Here is a 17582-nt window from a genome sequence, read left to right as displayed (position 1 = left end):
TTTTTGAGTGCCTAAGGTTAGCAGCAGTGATCTGCCATGGAATTCACTCTCTCCAAAGGGGACCAAAACCACAAGGTCCTGTACAAAAAGCACAATCTCCAGAACAATATCCACAGCCAAAACCCCTGTGCAATAGGCTCTTTCCATGGCAACATCTTGCAGATGGCTGAATTTCAGCAGTTATCTGGGCTGACACATTCATTATTCTGCACTGGAAGAACAGGCTTCTTACGCATGAAATGGATATAGGGATGAACATAAGTAATGTTCTGAACAACTCAGAAATGGGAAATTTAGGCAACTGTCTTTTTACCCATCATGAACTCAAAGGTGTGGGTTTTTCAAGGAGGAGTGATTTCTTTTTATGGCAAATAATTTATTCCAGGACTTTTTACCTCCCTTCCTCTTTGTGAACTGATTACAAATACCTCTTATTTATTCATTATTCATGCATTAGGTCAATACCTTTACCCATTTGATTTTGGTGTGCAAGCCATTTTGCACATAACTTTTTGCAAGTGTTTTGCAGAAATCTGAGATTTCTGATCAGTGTTGCAGGGATTACTTTGAAGGGGGGAATGCTCTTTTATGCCTCCTGACTGAATGACTGCTGTTACTAACTCAGCCAGCTGGAACTGTGGTCAGAAAATGATGCCTATCCTGTTTTAACCAATGCACTCTGTCCACACAGCATGCCTTCCAACAACTGAGCTTCAGCTACTCTCAGGACAGGTTCAAGTACCATAGGTTTCCCTCAAAACTTTATTATGCATTGAAAGCCTCTAAGTGATGGATGTTGCTCCTGTTCTTGTATCTCTTTTGCTTTTGGGATTTTCAAAGGAAGAAAATAATCTTAAACTAGAAGTTTTTTTCCAAACAGGATGCAGAAAAAGAAATAGAAAACTACAAAAATGTTCTTTTCAAAACAGAGGGGTTGCTTAGCATGGAGTAATGCTCTTTGCACACACCAGCCTTGCCTGTGCTGGAAAGGGAAAGGTGAGACCAGGAGGTGACTGAAGGTTAAACGTGAGATTGGAAAACAAATTCAAATGAATCTCAGAGCTGCAATCGCATGAAGAAATACATAAGAGTTTCTGGTGCTACTGGCTCACAGAATACACATGGTGTAGCTCAGTTTTCTGGGTGGGGGTTCAAAGGAATTACACCACTTTTTTCCTCCTGAAATGGTGCTAGTGTTCTGAGTGATCCTAAAAAAGAAAGAGCTGTGAAAGAAAGATAACCCAACTGCTCCCAAGAATTTAAAAAAAAAAAAATCTTCTAAATATTTTCTTCTCTCCCCACCTCCCCTCCCAGCATTCATGCCTATATCCCCAGTTTTGGGGAACTTGCTTTCTGCCAGGCTGCTCTGTTTAAAGGCTTCTTTAGCTTAACGATTTTTAAGATTTGAGTCATATGCCTTGCTCAGTGACATCTTCCCTTCCCCCACGCCTCCTCTAAAGGTTTCTGGATGTCAATCCACCGGATGTTTCCAATCTGGAGCACAGCGCAGGCATTGTGTGAATTACACACGTCAGACCCTGAACTTCAAGAGAGCCACGGTGTTTGCTGAATGGTTGGAGTTCAGGGGTTATTTGACAGGAAACATCTTGATGAAGGAGCTCTCCTTTCTGCAGCCTGCTGTTTTGTGTCTGCTCTTGGAGAAGAACAGCAATCCCAGCCCAGACAGGGCCCCTCTGTCCGACCACTGAACCAAGATACGTGCTTGTTTCCAGTTGCTTTGGCTAGACAAGAAACAGCAGAGTTAATGGGCAGAAGGGGATATTAATTTGCATTTGAATAGAGCCCAACACAGTTACTCAATGTTACTGCTGGGTAATGGGAAAATTAGGCTGAAAGGGAGTTAGCATATGGAAAAGAAATGTAGCTGATGCTGAGAAGACAGACTGCAGTTGCAGAGAATTAGTGGCCACAGCTGTTAGGAAGGATGCCATGCTGCTCTCGGGGCAGGTAGCGTTGCAAAAGTGGATTCTCCCTTTTATACACACCGTGACAGTGTGAAGTGGCTGGAGAAATAAAATCAGCCAACAGGAAAAAAAAAGTGTTTATGTGTGTGGGAGGTGATGTAGTTGCAATATTAGGAGTCCAGTGATGAAAAACCACAGAAGCAAAGGAATGCAAGAGGAGGTATCCTGCCTTCTTTAAAAAAAGCAATAAAACCCATAGAAAAGTTTCCTTCCATTTGCAGTGGGTCATTATTATTTTCCAGGAGCCTGGCTAATCACAGCAATTCTCCCTGAGTCAGACAGAGCCTAGAGCCAGATCTTTATACAAGTTTCTATGTGTTTTTATAGTTGAGAGCAATATGTGGTTACTGTCTCAGAGCTGTAGTTTTTTTTAGTCTTTGTTTTCTCAGGGTCTGGGTTTCCTTTTTTGGCTGAGGACCTGACTGAAGTGACCTTGTGAGCTACCTGTTGTCCCAGGGAAATCAGGGGATGCATTGGGATTGGAAACGTTCATACAAGCAGCTTGCTTTCAACTCTAGGTCTTTCATTTCATTAAGCCCTGGTTTGGTGTGCAGCACTCATTGCTGTGAATCCATGGACACACAGAGTAATGTGGAAAGCCACAACATCCTCCCTCTATTTTCCTTTTTTTTTAATAAGTGAAGAGATATCACTCTTGAGTAAGCTTTAAATGCATAAGAAGCCATGACCAGACATCCTCACCCCTCTTCTTACAAGACAAACTCTAATGAGAGCATTGCTTTTCCAAACTGGCTAACATTTGTATCATCAATAAGCCAAACTTTTTAATGGTTCTGTGACCCTACAGTGTTCAATACAGTACACACCTAAAACATTCAGCACCCTTTCAATTTTGACACATGTTCCAGAAAAATATAAATATATGAAAACATTTGCTTTTTCTTTTTTTTCCCCCAAAGAAATCCCTAGGATTTAGTTCCACATCTGCCAGCAGTACTGGTGTGTGGCTAAAAGCATTGCATGGCTTTGAACTTCTCAAGCATGACTGTAAAAGGATATTGCCTGTGCTTCTTATTGGTTATATCAGATGAGTCCCACTTGAGTCCTTTGCTTGCTTTGCTGATCTCATTAGAAATAATTAAAGTTTTTTTCTGGTTCACATCTAGTAGCTTTGTTTAGCTGGGGCTTTTTTATTGGGGTTTTTTATTTTATTTTTTTAACAGATCATTTACTTCTGAAGCCTTTTCATGCTGCTGTTCACCCAGTGTTATGATTACTGAATTCTTTCTGAGGGTTCACTACCTCCCTCATAAATCACTGCATTGCCATTTAACAGATTTAATAGCAGGATCTGGTTTCAATCCTCCGTACACAGAAAAGCCACTTCAGCTTTTCATTCGGACGAGGAACTTGATGGAATGTGCCTGGTGCTCTGAAGCTCTCAGCCCTCAAAGCATCTCCTTGCTGGGGCCAGCCAGGATGCCTGGGGCTGCATATTGCAGGGGTCTGGGCCTTCCTCACCTGTGCTGCTGAAGAAATAAAGGGAAGGAAGAAAGGAGGGCAAAAAAATAAGCTGGCTTTTTTTTTTTCCCCCTTTTTTTTTTTTTTAGACCAGCTTAAGAAGGGGAGAAGACATTCAGGTTCTGAGGTGAAAAATCATCAAAATCCTGAAAATACTGAAAATTTCTAAGGAGATTGATTTTGAATAATTACAGTGCATTAGTCATGTTTATATACAAAGCCAGCACTGTCGTAGTACATTGGACATTTCACCCTGCCCAGGTACCTCAGAGAGGAAGATATACCAACTATCACCACTATGACCACAGAGCAGCAGCAATTCCCAGGAGCATTTCATATCTTATTCACTAACTGTAGATGTGAGAATATGCTGCATCGAGGTGAGGAGGAAGAATTCAGCCCTGAAGCTTGTCCTTGGTGAACATGTCTCCCATTTCAGACACCCAGCCATCATTCACTGCAGGGGATCACCAATCATTCATCAGCAAAGACTGTAACTGCAGACTTACAGGCATTTACTGAGGAATCGTTGAAATATATCAAATAATTTGCTTCCCCTACAATCATACTTTCAGGTGGATATTCCTTTAAAGGCAGTTGATACCTGCATGCAGATATCAGCACATAGATTTTGGGTTTGTTCTTGATTTGACCCAGTCAGTGCTTGGCCTTGACTTTAGCTGATCCCAGCACAGAAATCCCTTGGGAACTCCTGAGGTCCCCAGTGCTCTGCCAGCTGAGCACCTCACCTGCTTTTCCCCCTAGGGGTTAGGAAAGTGCATTCTCCCTGTGTGTCCCTATTTCTCCCAGGATCCCATCTTTCTCCTGTCTCACCAAACCTCACCTGGGCTGGAAAAGTCAGGACATGAGACCACAATCCCAGGCCCACTTCAAGGATTTGTGACCACCTTCTCAACACCCTGCAGTGTGACAGTGTCCCTCTGGCAGTCTCAGCTTGGGCAGAGGCCTGATTCAAATGCACTAAAGCCACCCTAAGACCCTCTTTGATTTCAAAGCTCTTTGGATTTAGGCTTCTTTCCCATCCAACAGGAGTCCCTTCCAAATCAGCTCCAAGGCACATCAGCTGGATGATGTGCAAAGGGTTTTCTAGAGTCAGTTTGAGCTCTGTGGGTATTAAAGAGCACAACATCCTACTCAGTTTTCAGCCAGTCACATTCTGCCAGCAGTTGCATTTTGAAACAGAGGAGCAGGGAAAGGGGAGATAATCTCCCACGTAAGTGTATGCAATGTGCACCATTAGACCATAAGGACACCATAATGACATCTCATTAAAACAATCACTGTAATGAAAATTGATTATTTAATTTGTGACCCATTATGCTTTCCCAGAAAGTAGTTTTTGGATATGATTTTCAATTTTCTTTGTACCAGATGCATCCCTGACCACAATTATTTTTACAGCTCACAGATGTTACCACTTTCAAGCCACCAGAGGAGAGGGGAAAACCAGGAAGAAAGAGAGGGATTAAAACTGGTCAAGGTTACAGGTCTGGTGTCCATGGGCAGGACCAGAGCTACCCTGCATTTGCAGATTTTTCTCTTCTTAAGGACATACTGACATCTCCACCCTGTGCCACTGCAGGTGATATGGAGAAGCAGAAAGTGGGAAGCCCCTGAGCTGGTGAGTTTTCTCATTGTACATCAACATCATACAGGTGTCCTTTAAGCTCCAGTGTTATCCAGGATTTATGAGAATTGTTGGTATTAGCAAAGAGGAATATCTTCATATACCACTCTAAAAACTACTGCTCACATCTTTGGTCTTTATCACAGAGTCTGGATACAAACAACTGGAAAGCCCACCTGGCTTGGTTGCAGTAGAAATAGATTAACAACTTTCTGAAAGCTCAGCTCTTCTGCAAACAACACAAAGATTTGATCCCAAGCAAAGTTGTCTCACCCCCTAACATACAGGCAGCTCAGTAATCACAGCCTGGGTGATACTGCTGTTCCAGCAAATCAGATCTTCAGATACTCTTTCCTAAATGCCTTGGAGAAGAGCAAAATTATAGAGGATTTCAGGAAGAAAATGCACCTTTCAAGACCCTCCTAAGTCCGGAGAATCTGCATCTGTGTCTTCCAAGCCTGCAGGCTGCAGCAATATGAAGCAAGAGAGCAGTTAAAATTACAGGTTCTGTTTCAGTGCACACACACATCTCACATGCAGCCCCTGGGGTAGCTGGCACTGCGACATGGAAACAGCTCACCAGAAGAGCTGTCCCTCATCAGCATCAGATTCCTGCCAGCAGCTAACAGATGTCTTTTGCCACCAGCAAGGACAGGGCAAGCACTGCCATCATTCCAAGCTCTGGACCAGGTATCAGCTGCCTGTCTCGTTCTTCCCAGGGCAGCTTAGGCAGGCACTGTCAAGAGGTGTGATTCCAGCCTGCACAGAACCCCACAGCCAGATGAAGCCCTGCATGAACTCATCAGCTGGCAGAGCTCAGAGCTGCTCCCTCCTGCTGCCTCAAAGCCTGGCTCACTCTGGAAGGGAGCACCCGCTGTCAGGCTTTGTGTGCAAAGCCTGCTTCGCCTCTCAGCAATGGCAACAGCTGTGTTCAATCAGATCTGACTGCGATGTGAACTCCTGAGCACACAAATGCTAGCGATGATCTGTGCAATTTCATCATCCGGTAATTGGCAGCCACACTGCCTGAGGGGCTCTGAGCTCCTGACCAGCGCTGGAGCTTTCCTGAGCTCCACTCCCCAAAATGACACGTGCATGAACAAAAATTGAGCAACAGAAAACTCCCCAAAGTGTCATGGGTACAGCCCAGCCAGCAGCTCACTCATTCCCTCCAGGTGAGATGGTGGAGAGAACTGGAAGATCGAGGAAACTGATGAGTTGAGATAAAGACATTTTAATAGGTAAAACATAAGCTGCACACACAGGCAAAGCAAAATAAGGAATTTATTCATCCCTTCCCTTGGGCAGGGAGGTGTTCAGCCATCCCAGGACAGCAGGACTCCATCACACCTTGCTTGAGAAGACAAACACCATCACTTTGAACATCCCCTCCTTTCTTCTTCTTCCCCAGTGCAGTATGCTGAGCGTGATGCCATATTTATGGGATATCCTCTGGGTCAGCTAGGGTCAACTGTCCCTGCTGTGTCCTCTCCCAGCTCCTTGTGCACCCCCAGCCTTGGGGAAAAGCTGCTGGCTCTGTGCAAGCTCTGCTCAGAATTAAAAAAACCATCACTCTCTCTTGGTCATACATCTCAAGCACAGCTCTACACTAGCTATTAGGCAGAAAATCAGTTTTATCCCAACCAAATCCCATGTACTCATATACAAGAACTGGGCATCAAAAACTGGTCAAGGCTAGCACAAATGAGAGATTCTGTTTCACCAGGTTATTCCAATTCCAAGGAGCTTTGCAGAGATGACAATATATCTTGCCCAAGGCAAGGTCAACCCACTGCTGACCATTTTTCACCAGCCATGCTGGGCCTCTAAGTCCCCACTGCCCTGGTTAGCAAAGTCCCAACCATTCTGAGAGTGAGGCAATGAAAAAGGAGGCAAATTGAGACAAAGATTCTGATTTTTCATGCAAATTCAGGGTAAATCCTAAGTCACAAAAAAAGCTTTCAAGTTATGCTGACAATATACTAAAAATTTTAATGGAATTTTTTGAAGTTGTGAGCAATTTATGACATAAAACAAGAATTGGAGAATTTTTTTCCATGAAGGTGGCCCCAGCTGCTATCTGCTCATGGCCAAGTCACTGGATTTTTCCCTTACACCTTCTCTTCTCACTGCAGCTGTATCCAGGTTTGCACGAGCTCAGCAAAGCCTTTGGCACAGCTGCTGCCCTTGCTGCTCTGACAGGTGACCCAGCATTTATTTCTTCTATAATCAAGATGACCCTGAAAGTGGCCTGTGGTCGATTCATGGCTTTGTGAAGCCTTTCCAAGGTGCTTGCAGCCACTTGAATCTCAACTCCCTGGCATGCCTGCAGCCTTGCTTGAGATTGCAAACCCTCCTAATTCTCACTGCACGGAACTCTGTACCTGAGACCTGGTAGGACTTAGAGTCATGTTGGTGATGAAATGTGCTGTTATACTGAAATGCCTTTTGTCTTCTTCCTGGTGCTAAAAGTAATTGCATTTGGTCCTCCCCTCTGTATGTCTCTTTGCAATCTGTTGCTGAGAGAAAGGATGGGTGAGGACATTTCAAAGGGCTGCTCTTCTTCACTGGCTTTCACTTGCAGTGTGAAGAGCTCTGCAAATCCTGCCATGATTGCAGGAGAGCTCTTGCCCCCCAGCTCTTCCTGTGCTTCCTACTGGAAGGCAGAAGAAGCAAATATTTAATTCAGGTGCACTCTTCTGCTGGGGTTTGAGCCACCCCTGGCTCAAGGTCTGCTAGACAAGGAACTGAGAGACTCATTTCCCTTAAAAATTCAAGCCCATGTTAAAAATAGAGGCCCTTTTAGACTATGTGGTGCCCATGCATTTGATGTGTGGAACATGTCCTCGTGTGAACCCACTGGCTATTCAAACCTGCAAAGTTCTATTCATTGTGTTCATCCCAGAGAGCTACAAGAGCTTGTCCCTGCATCCTGCCTGCACGGCTTGCTGCCCTTCCTGAGAGCTCATTAGGCACTGGAATTGTACATAGGACCTGAGCATAAGCCCAGTGGAGCCAGTGAATGATTTTCTATTGATCCAAGCCCTTGAACTCCAGCAGTACAGGCGAAGCAAATTGGGCAAAGCTTCTGCTTTCAACCTATAAGAACAATATTTGAATTTCCCCACGTTGCCTCTTCTATTTTATTTTTGTCTTTTTTAGACTTTGAATTATTTAGTTCAGACAGATTTCCCCTCTATATATCTACTTGTATTTCTAAATGTAGTTACTAGTGGGGGGGAGATGAGCAACAGGCAGAAATCAAGGCAAAACTGCATTAAATGGAGCTTTGTTTAACAGACCAACAGGAGAAAGGAGTGAACCACAAACTACTGTAAGAATAATTACAGTATTAAAACAGTAGCAATAAGAAATCCTAATATATCATGGCTTTGCTGTTAAATAGAATTCTTTATGTGATGAGTTCCTTGTGCTTTGAGTTAATTAAATCTTCCTCACACACATGAAATGCAGAAGGCAGAAATCTTCAGCAAGACTGTCAAATGGCTACATTAGCTGGAAGTGCAAAGCACACTTCCCCAGGAAATGAGCACTTTTCTTTGGAAAAATCATGTTTGCTACATCTGCTCTGGCAAAGCTCCTCCCCATGCAAACAGAAGAACAGCTGAGGAAATGGAAGCTTAATTTACCTGAGTTGAGACAGGGAAATTTAGAGCAAAAGAACCTGAATTTCTTAAAAAGCAGATGTTAAAATCTGGGGGAAAAAACACAGCTGGAAAAGAAGGAAAAGCAAATGTTCATGGGTGCTCCATTAACTGTAACATCATCTTGCTTACTTGTCTCCTGTTTGCCTGGTGTTGCCCTTGCTTGATTTGTTGAACCAATGACAGGAGACTGGAAATGAACTTGTTTTTAAAGAGGAATAAAAAGTGTTTGTGTCTCCTATGGACAACTTACACTGGGAGCACCAGCAATAGACAGGGAAATGAATGCTTCTCTAGGTGTATGCCAGCTGTGGAGCTTACACCAAACAGTATTCTTGATTAGCGGTGATGGGTTGGCAAATTCCTGGAAGTGCATTAAAAATTATTTTTTATATAATTATGATCACTTAAAGACAATTGCATATTACAAATGATGACTAACAAGGACAAAGCAAATGTCAATTAGAAAATATGTCTCTAATCAGCTCAACTTGCCTTAAAGCACAAATCACTGTAAGTTCATTTTGTGTTCATATGGTGAAAAAAAAAGCTAGGGACAGGCAGACAACTGTGCTGGGAAAAGAAATAACAGATCTATCCTGCTTCCCATGCTGAAAGGACAACACAGAAATTAATGAGGAATTGCTATGACACATCACACAAAGGGACTGTCCCCATGGTGCTGCACTGGGCGAGCAGAAACCACCTGCATTGAGGAAAGGATGTGCATCTCTGCCACCACTTGCAAGGAACTTGGTGGCATTCAGTTGCTTTGATGAGGGTGGCTAGTTCCACTTTTATACAGTCCAGGATTTACTGCTTAGTTTTCAGTTGTCTATTTTAGACTTATCCAGCTATACTAGATATTCACACAAGACTGGCAGACATGAGAGAGGGCCCATGGAAAACCTGTGTCCTGCTGAAGGTGGAGGAGTTGTGTGAAGGGAGCCAAACTGCATTAGAGGTCTGTGTTTAGACATCTGAACCAAGTAAAGAGAGATTTCAGGTCCTATAAATCTTGTTCTGTCCTTGCAACATCACAGCTTGCCTGGCTCAGTGTGAACTTTCCCACCAGACCTTCTCTGAAAGTTGATAAACACAGAGGTATAAGGCAAGAACACAGCTCTGAGCTCAAAACTATGTTTTATATTCAGAAATGTACTGGCATTTGAAATAAAATTACTTTCTCTGCTGAGGGTGTACACTTTAGAGGGGGAAACAAATGGGCACATTTAGGGGAGCTTGGGACACAGGGCTCCCAAGAAGTTACATCTCTGAGCTTTTCAAACCTGAGTTCCTGTGTGATTGATGACACTGGAGGGAGCAGAGGACCTCAGGTTTCAGGAGGGAATTCCTTGATAAAAGTCCTTTTATGGTCTGTCTTTATCTTCTCTTACATTGTTGGCACTCATGAAGATCGGAACTTTTAAGATTATTTTTGTGTGGTACTTTTGGGGAGATGGATTAGATATATAAATATAGACAGATAAATATATAGATATAGATAGATAGATAGATAGATAGATAGATGATGATATATAAATATATAGCTATATAGCTATATAGATATATAGATATATAGATATATAGATATATAGATATATAGATGATATATAGATATATGATATATGTAATTTTTGCCCCTACCTTTAAGGACACAGTAGAAAACTATTCCCCTGGAGCTCAAAGTAACCATTATCCAAACACTGTTAAATGGAACAGATCAATCTGCAAAGTGAGGAAGGAGATGTCTCCCATCCATCATGATGACACTGCTGAAGGCCAGGATAGGAAGGTTTGATTTTGTCTACTCTGACAGCACTCATTCAGCCAGCAAATCTCTGCCATGTTACACACGGCTCTGAAAGGTAACTGGCAGCAAATACATGACTTAGAGATACACAGACTCAAGCAAACAGGATGACAAAATATCAGGATAATCTGGAAAGCAGGGAACAGGAAGGGATATAAATTATTCCCCCTTCAGAATTTAGGTGCTCAAAACTGTTATTTGTGCTGCTCTAACCAACTCAGAGAGCAGAGTCTGTGCTGAGCATACAAATCTTGCCATTATTATCTTATCTCGGTAGTTTCAGAGTGGATTTTACTAGGAACCAGAGATGAATGGTTTCCTCCCTTTTTAAGTAAGACTTTCAGAAGTTGCAACCATGAAGGATTAAAATCAGTATTACACACCCCCCAAAAATTAATTTCTTTGAAAAATATCACAAGATAAAGGGAAAGCCACTTCTCTTGGTAGCCCTACGTTTTTTACTTCTTAATCCTTTTTACTGTGACATGACTGAGTACCTCCATCACTGACCACAGCATAATGTACTTTTAAATACATTAGCTTAGGTACTAATAACAATCTGGCTGCAGTAGCTTGGACTTGGCACTGGCAGAAAATCCTATTTGAAAGGCCAGGCAAATTCAGTCAGGGTCTGAGCTCTGTGCTAGCCAACCCAGCTCACTGTCACACCAACCTGGAGAGCTGAGGGACAGCTCTAGCTTCAATTGGCTTGAAGTCATGACCAGGCTGGCAGGGTGGGTGTACAGCTTCAGCATGAAAAGTCATTCTTTAACCTATATGAATATAGATTTAACTGGTTGGTGACACTCTTCAGGTGTCCCACGGGAAACTGCAGATAAATTACTGAGTTTAGTGACAAGATGACCTGTAGGAATGGCAAACAATTTATATTGCACAGAGACTGAGGTGGTTTGGAGGTTCAGTACTGCCCACTTTGCTGTCAGCTTTGGCTGTAGATCAGTGCTTAAAGTCTGTTCACTGGCAGCTCACGGACTTTGCAGCAAGAGTGGCAGATAAATCAGTCAGGAGCTCCTTGTTTGGGTATTTTTGCATCATCTCTCTTGTGCCTGTTTTATCCATGCTTACAGGGCACGTTTACATTGGAGAGCTCCTTGCAGAGATACCCAAACTCACCCCACCCAAGCTGTTACTGGAGCAGGACATTCATAATCCTTCAGCAGAACTCTACCCAACAAATTAGACCTGTTGAGAGGCATCTGATTGTGACCCCAAGAACCCCTGGAGGTTACAGCAGTCTCCACATCACAGCTAGAGTCTGCACTGTGTGGGTGTCCCAACCCCTTGGTGCTGTTTGTCTTTCCCTCTGGAATCTTTTGTGCAGCTCCAAGCAAAAAATAGGGTATGATCCCCAGGGAGTCTAATAGAATCACAGAATCATCTGGGCTGGAAAAGATCTCTAAGATTCCAACCCTAAAATAACTTGTGGGAAACAATAGAATCAGGGAGAGAATATGTTGGTCCAGAGAGAGTTTTGTGCAATGGTTGCTCACACCAGTACCAGGCTAGAGGAGCTCAAGGATCAAGCACTTCTCTGATGCTGACAGTCAATTTTCTCTTATGTGTGAATGTATGTTGATAGCTGGCATGTATAAATTCCAATTAGTGTTTCAACCAGACATGGAAATCTCTCAGATTCAAGTGGTATGTTACAACACACACATGCTTTCCAAAATATTCAAGAAAAAGTGTAAAATATCCTTAAAGCAAAGTTGTCAAGTTGTCCCATTTTCACACTAGCCGGTGGCTAACCAATGCAGCTATGTATCTTTTATATGGAAAAATAAAGATAATTAGTTTGAATTCTGCCTTTTAAGGCATTTTTCTAGCTGGAACATCACCCCCAGCCTGCACTGTGCCCAAAGCAGGGCAGGGACTGAAGCACACATTTTGGCTCTATGTGAAAATGAAGGCTGAAAATGAAGAAATTAAACAGCTACAGATATTCTGGCTGCAAAGTTTAATCTGAGGTCACTTTCTGCCCCTAGACTGCCCTGCAGCTCTATTGTATTTGGTTTTAATTGCCTAAATGGAATTGAGAGTGAGAGTAGGACCTTCAAACACTTTTTTTCAGTTTTCCACTGTTTTGTTTGTGCTCCTTCTGCCACAAAGCCTCACGAACTGATGAGAAAATTAGCAGCTCTGAAACAGTTTAAATTGGCTAGGAACCAAAAAGATGAGGAAAATTAGAGTGAAAAAACTTGAATATACAATGAAGAAATGGCCATCATTTTCAGAATTGCACTTAGTAGTTTAGTTATTATAGTTATTTTATTATATATTAACAATAAATTATTATTATATTATCAAATTATACTTATAACAGAAAGCAATGTGGTAGCATGGGAATTGCTGTGACTCATACATGGTTTCATAAAAGTGACGGAAAGTTGAGGATTATGCTGCCTCTTAAACAAATAAGAAATTTAACTGCCTCACTAACATTTGGAAATTCAAGATAAAGCCAAAGTCCCATATCTTATATTAACAAATTACTGTCTCCTAACAGGCCTGCACAGCCTTTTGTACAATTAGTGACAAATTTAGGACCTGTGACATATTTAGTGCATGGAAAATAGAACCAGTCTCTATGATGGATGATGACTGGGTAATGATTGTAAGTAATGGTCTATTTGTACATCTGAACAAAGCAGAGAAAGCAATTAGCCCTTCCCATGAGTCCTCCATCACTGACAGGCTGTCATGCTTCTTTAGCTTCCCTGGGATGGAGGAGCAGAGAGGAGAAAAGGAGGTGCTGGAAAAAATGACAGAGAAAGGTAGGAAGGAAGGAGAGCAGAGTTGGTTGTTCCTGAAACCCAGTCTGGGTGACTTGGATGCCATATGCTATGCCCTTCTTTTTATATCTCAGTGGAGATATAAACCTTTTCCCACCCAGGTTCATCTCTGGACATGTTGCCATCCACTCATCCCTCCCCTGGCTCCTTGGCAATCAGCATGTCTGATCCACATCTTACCCTAGGCAATCTCATTCCAGCACTTCTTTCTCCCTCCTGGCCCTTGTGCACTTGCTCATGCCTTATGTCATGGATAACTGTGTGAAAAAAGCAGCTCAGTGCTAAGGAGCCAGCCTTTTCTTCCCTTCATCCCTCCCAAAAAAGAAAAACAAATGCAGGGAAAGAAAAAGAAAGAAGTTGATTTGCTAGAAAAGAAATAGGGAAAACAGCAAAGAACTGTGTGATGGTGAAACACAGATCCACCAGGCACATTTGAGTAGGCTGTGCAAAACTTTTCTAGAAAGTGGAAACTGTTCAAGGGGAAGGAAAATGTGATTTGAGGAAATGAACAGCAGCTAAGGAGATTAGTGCTCATCAGGCTGCAAGGATAGAAGAAACAGTGAAGGGAGAACTATGAGAGATCTATAAAATTATGAGTCCCAGTGAGTTGGTGATGAGAGAAAAATTATTCCCAGTCCCTGCCAGTTGACAGCTAGGGGCTATCAAATAAATCAGCTGGCAATTCCACACCAAAGCAAATCAAAGCAGAATATTTCTTCAGACAATGTACTCATCTGGGGAACTCCCCACTCCTGCCATCTCCCTGTCTAACTTCCCTTTTTCGTTCTCCCTTACAATTCAGGAAATATTATTTTCTCTTCCAACTCCACACCTCTGTACACCTCAAATTCTCTCCACAATATTTTCCTCATGCACATTTGAGCTCCCAATATCACCACTGCAGCTAGCTGGCCTTTACTCTCCTGCTAATTAACACCACTACAAGTAGTATCTGTGAAAGATCTCCCTTCCATCCTGACAGCCAAATCCATGAGTTGTGCCATTCCCTATACATTGTAAATGCAGAAAATACTGACCAACAGACAGCAGCTGACACAAGATTCATACCAGATTTCCCCTTCTGCTCAGCTTGGGAGGGGAAGTTGCAAACTGGCTGATGAGAGTTTCCTCCTGAGCTGAGCATTGCTGCAGATCAGGAAGTGCCAACCAGCATTCAGGTATTTCAAGTATGTTGTCTGTCGTCTTGCTCTGTTGTCTCTAAGTATATCAGCAACTTTCTCAGGGTCACTGGGATGTCATCACAGCCCATTACTTCCGCAAATGGGCTCATCTCCCTCGGTGTACAAGAGGCCAGAAACTCCAGAGGCAGCTTCTCCTGGAAGTGCAGAAGGCACAGACAGTGAGACTGGCATGAGAATGTGCTGGAGGCTAGAGAATATTTGCAGATATTCTCACTCGTGTCCCTCAAAACAGCTTGAAAAACAACCTTTAATCTTTAGTAAAGAGCAAACTGGGTGAGGACTTCACAGGGAAATGCAAAATACTGCAGGATATCGTGGAAACAATGATACATTTGACCTCAGGTCAAACAGAAGAGAGAAAGAATGAGCTACAGATAAGAAAGCTGCAGGTAGGAGGGAGTAAGGGGAAAGCAGAGGGCCAGGGGAAACAAACAGGAAAAATATTTGCTTTGTTCTTGAGCTTTAGTTTCTGTCTGCCTGGTTTAAACTTTTCTATGAAGGTTGTTTTGTGTGGTTTAGATCTGGGTGGGGTTTGGTGTTTTGTTTTTGTTTATTTCAAGGAATAAAGTCACCTTTGTAAAGTAGTTGGTGAACAGAGGAGTTTTTTGAGTATATCTAATACTGATTTGAATAAGGGGAATTCCTTGTATTTACATACAATAAACAGCACACTAAGTAAAGCTGTTGTGGCTTACAACAATTTAGCATAATTTCACTGGAGAAATGGCCACTCAGCTCCTTCAGATCGTTTAACATCTGTGCACAGGATGTTTTAAAATGTTATTTTTTGTCAGTCGAAACACTTTCAATTCTGAGATTATCCCACCTGCCACTCAATGAATTTCCCTACCCCATTGACAGTGGTATCTATTAAACGTGATATCTATTAAGCTTTAATTACAGGAATAGAAAGACTTTAAAAAGAGTTCCATTGTAAGAATTCATGAATAATCAGGTTGAATCTTTGATTTTCCTCCCCAGTACAGTGAAAGAATTAGTTATCACAAAATCTACCTGTGAGAATCTTTGTCAAATCTTGACGTCTTTTTGGGTGGCTGTAGGGTCACCAGCTGGAGGTGACATCAATACAGCTCTGGGTGACGCAGCTGGGTTGGGCCAGGGACGGACTTGGCAGCAGCCACAGGGAGGAATGGGCTTGTTAAAAGGTGATGATTCTGTTCCCACTGAGGGCTGGGCAGGAACTGGGAGTTCCCCTCTCAGCAGACACAAGGTGCTGCTGGCAGGAGCATTGACCTCATATTGCTTCTGAGGAAGATTCTACTCCCTTCCTCAGAGCTAATGCTGCCTCTTTAACCTCTAACTTGAGGAAAAATCCATGACCCACCCACTGCCCCTGCCAGCCATGCTTTCCACAAGTGTGTCCTTGATCATCCTCACCATGCTCAACTAACTGGCTCAGTGCAGAAAGTACTGGGCAAAAATGCCTCATAATTGGGTTTGCAACAGTGCAATGAGGTAACCCTAATGGTTCCTCCTGGCCTTTTGTTTGTGATTCTTTGAACATTCACCCCTGTGGACATGGGCAAACAGGTTTGGAAGAGACAGGGTTGCAAACCAAGAGATCCTCCATCCCATTCACCCCACAGACCATAAGGTCAGCCTTTCCTCACTGTCTATTTAGATAATGGTAGAATCATATTTAATCTATTTTTCAGACTAGGAAGAAAAAGTCCTGCTGGAATCTTTCATCAGTTTATTTGTCCTTTTAGCTTTGTCCAGCTCTTTACGCTCAAGCCTATTAGGTGATTCTGGTGAACCAAAGTCCAGTGAAGCTGAAATCCTTGTCTTAGAAAACTAAGTCTTTCTCTTGCCCTTTTTCCATTTTCAACAGCAATTAAAGGAAAAAATGTCCCCTTATTACATCCCATCACCTGCTGAATCATGAGTCGATATCCTGACTTACTGGGGGAGGCTTTTAAAAAATACTAAACTCATTATTCCCTGACCTAGTGATTTATATTGTGATCCTTAGCAGGAAGAAAATGCACCAAGGTCGCAAAGTGGGAGAATGAAGTCAAGAGCACATCATAATAAATTGAGCAAATGGTACCCTAAATGATAGAAAACTGCAGGCAGGAGGAAGGAAAATATCAGGGCTGTGTGAAATATGCCAATTTAAGCTTTCATGATTTTGGCAGTTCAAAACCCAGGAGCTTTCATTTGTGGTGGGTTTGCTTTCTCAGAGATCTCACTGGAGCCATAGCATCAGACAGAGCCCAGCACACCATGTACAGCTGAAAAGAGAAGGGAAATGTCTGGTGGTCTTGCCAGCTGCATCTATTTACTGCTGAGACTCACCAAACATTTTCAGCAAGTTCTGAGGTACTCTTGCCTGCGCTTTCTGGAGCTGAATAACCTCCAGTGTTTTTTTCTTCCAAAGGCTTCCGGTGACAAGCAGAGTCTCACTCATCCTTCTGAAGGCACCTGCCTCAGACTGATAAAGCATGGCTTTTCTATCTACCACACATTCAGCAGTACAGTTTTTGGCAATCTTCCTCCACGTTCTGCCCGCGGTGGGTACCACTGAAGATCAGAGACAGGCAGTCTTTGAGGAAAATAAATAGTCCAGTATTAATGTCCTTCTTTAACCTGTTCAGAGGGTTTGGACCTGGTGTTGTACTTTGCAAAGTGGAAACTCTTCAACATTCTTGTGGTATAAGAGTGAGTAACCAAAAAGCCTGGATGTTCTTTACACCCTGTGTGTGCCAAAGGACAATCAAAGAGGCAATTTACCTTTTCATAGCAGCAGGCTGGCTTCAATCACAGCCAGCATTGGAAAATGAAAGTTATTTGAATGAATGAAACACATTTTCCCAGTGCCTAACAGTGCCCATCTCTACTGCCTTTCACACAAACCAGGCTGATGTGACTTCAAAGACCTAAAAAAATGCCCTGAGGTGCAATGCATTTATCAGGTGTTTTACAGGGTAAGTCACTTCTCTCAACTCTTTGG

General features: G+C 42.7%; 1 long non-coding RNA gene across 1 annotated transcript; it reads right to left on the bottom strand.

Annotated features, from left to right (window-relative positions):
- Nucleotides 1-802: 802 nt before the first annotated feature.
- Nucleotides 803-14502, bottom strand: LOC146442449 (uncharacterized). The gene is made up of 2 exons (XR_014849605.1): nucleotides 14444-14502; nucleotides 803-1742 (listed from the first exon to the last, which is right to left on the bottom strand). It is a non-coding gene; the product is annotated as an uncharacterized LOC146442449 (long non-coding RNA).
- Nucleotides 14503-17582: the final 3080 nt, after the last annotated feature.

This window comes from Lichenostomus cassidix, chromosome 2 (assembly GCF_008360975.1).
Source record: "Lichenostomus cassidix isolate B80296 chromosome 2, HeHo_3.0, whole genome shotgun sequence".
NCBI lineage: Eukaryota > Metazoa > Chordata > Aves > Passeriformes > Meliphagidae > Lichenostomus > Lichenostomus cassidix.
The sequence above is the reverse complement of the archived record's forward strand: the minus strand, read 5'-3'. Positions and strand labels throughout refer to the sequence as shown.